General features: G+C 30.3%; 1 pseudogene; it reads right to left on the reverse strand.

Moving 5' to 3' along the window:
• Window positions 1-2,055: 2,055 nt before the first annotated feature.
• On the reverse strand, window positions 2,056-2,239 carry LOC129617544 (5.8S ribosomal RNA; annotated as a pseudogene).
• Between the last annotated feature and the right edge of the window lie 261 nt (window positions 2,240-2,500).

Raw genomic sequence — 2,500 nt, forward strand, 5'->3', positions numbered from 1 at the left:
ACACGAAACCCTTCTCCACTTCAGTCCTCCAAGGTCTCATTCGATTATTTGCTACTACCACCAAGATCTGTACCAATGGCAGCTCCACACATCCTTACGGAAGATGCTTCTACGCTACCATTGTACCCACCTACTTGTTAATGTTTCTAAATTTATATACATTAATAATGTAATATAAATCATTTACATTAACAGTGACGTATAGGTATACAACTTAAGCGCCATCCATTTTAAGGGCTAGTTGCTTCGGCAGGTGAGTTGTTACACACTCCTTAGCGGATTACGACTTCCATGTCCACCGTCCTGCTGTTTTAAGCAAGCAACGCCTTTCATGGTATCTGCATGAGTTGTTAATTTAGGCACCGTAACGTCACGTTTGGTTCATCCCACAGCGCCAGTTCTGCTTACCAAAAGTGGCCCACTGGGCACAATATATCATAACCTAAAACTTCATTCAAGAAAGTTTAGGTTCTTACCCATTTAAAGTTTGAGAATAGGTTAAGGTCGTTTCGGCCCTAAGGCCTCTAATCATTCGCTTTACCAGATAAGATTATTTTATATAATATTTTTATGCACCAGCTATCCTGAGGGAAACTTCGGTGGGAACCAGCTACTAGATAGTTCGATAGGTCTTTCGCCCCTATACCCAATTCTGACAATCGATTTGCACGTCAGAACTGTTTCGGTCTTCCATCAGGGTTTCCCCTGACTTCTACCTGATCAGGTATAGTTCACCATCTTTCGGGTCACAGCATATATGCTCAAGGTACGTTCTAGTTAGAGGTATAAAAAATAATTAAAAATTATTTATATACATAACTATATAGAACGCCCCAGGATTGATATTATATATATAAAATTATATATATAATTTAATCCCATATTAACAGTTAAGTTAATTACGCCTTTAGATTTTATTTAAAATAAATTCTAATGACTTGCACACATGTTAGACTCCTTGGTCCGTGTTTCAAGACGGGTCCCGAAGGTATCCTAAATCTATAGCATTGCTAATCATATTAATGCATATAATAATTATATTAATATATAAATTAATATAATATTATAAAATTATAATAATATATAATTTACGCATTATATTGATTTTTTATCTGTCAATTATTTATCCGATAATATTTAAATTATATTATATAGAAAATAAATTTTCATATATAAAATAAACTTTTTAAATATATCTTATGATAAATATATATTTATTAACAGATTGCAATGTCCATATATGAAAAAATTGCACACCATCATTATTATATAATTATATAATATTTATAATGTTGAATTTTTCATATTTCATGGATGTTTAGGTTCATCGGGCTTAACCTCTAAACAGTTTCACGTACTATTTAACTCTCTATTCAGAGTTCTTTTCAACTTTCCCTCACGGTACTTGTTTGCTATCGGTCTCATGGTTATATTTAGTTTTAGATGGAGTTTACCACCCACTTAGTGCTGCACTATCAAGCAACACGACTCTTTGGAAATATCTTCTAATAATCATTAACGTCATACGGGCCTAGCACCCTCTATGGGTAAATGGCCTCGTTTAAGAAGGACTTAGACTGTTAATTTCTCATATTAGAATATAGATATTCCATACACTACATCGGATATTTGTATAAACAAAATCCTTTAGTGCTGAACTAGTTTCTTTTCGCTCGCCGCTACTAAGAAAATCCTAGTTAGTTTCTTTTCCTCCCCTAACTAATATGCTTAAATTCAGGGGGTAGTCTCATATGAGTTGAGGTTGTTTTTAAGAATATTTTTAATTTTTCTTTTTAGTTGAAAACTAAATATATATAAGTTACTGTATTGTTTATATTATAAATAATATAATTTTATATAAGTTTTCCTCTTTAATGTATTAATACTAATTTATTAATACTAGGATATACTTATTTTTTTATTATATTTTATAATATAAGTAAAATATATATAATTGAATTTTAATATTATGGTATTCCTACCAGTAATATATCATGTGCTATAAATAATATAATTTAAAATTATATTATAAGCAACTTTATTAAATTATTCTTACAACCCTCAACCATATGTAGTCCATGCAGTATTAAATTTTTTAATAAATTTATATACTCTGTAGCATGGACTGCAATATGCGTTCAAAATGTCGATGTTCATGTGTCCTGCAGTTCACACGATGACGCACAGTTAGCTGCGTTCTTCATCGACCCATGAGCCAAGTGATCCACCGTTTAGAGTTTTATAAAATTTTTTTTTTATTTTCGTCAGATATATATCGATAATATATATACATTCTAAAACATATTAAAATATATAAATAATATAATCTATGTGCTGCGAATGTCTCTAACTTTCCTTTTATCCGTATCCCAACTGTTTTATACAAGAAAAGTTATTACCATAATATATGGACAACAACGTAAGAATATATTTTTATATATTTTCTATATTATAAATGATCGTATATTGTTTTATTTAAAATACTTCCATATTATATAAT

The sequence above is a fragment of the Condylostylus longicornis genome, unplaced genomic scaffold (assembly GCF_029603195.1).
Source record: "Condylostylus longicornis isolate FDR11 unplaced genomic scaffold, ASM2960319v2 ptg000560l, whole genome shotgun sequence".
Taxonomy (NCBI): domain Eukaryota; kingdom Metazoa; phylum Arthropoda; class Insecta; order Diptera; family Dolichopodidae; genus Condylostylus; species Condylostylus longicornis.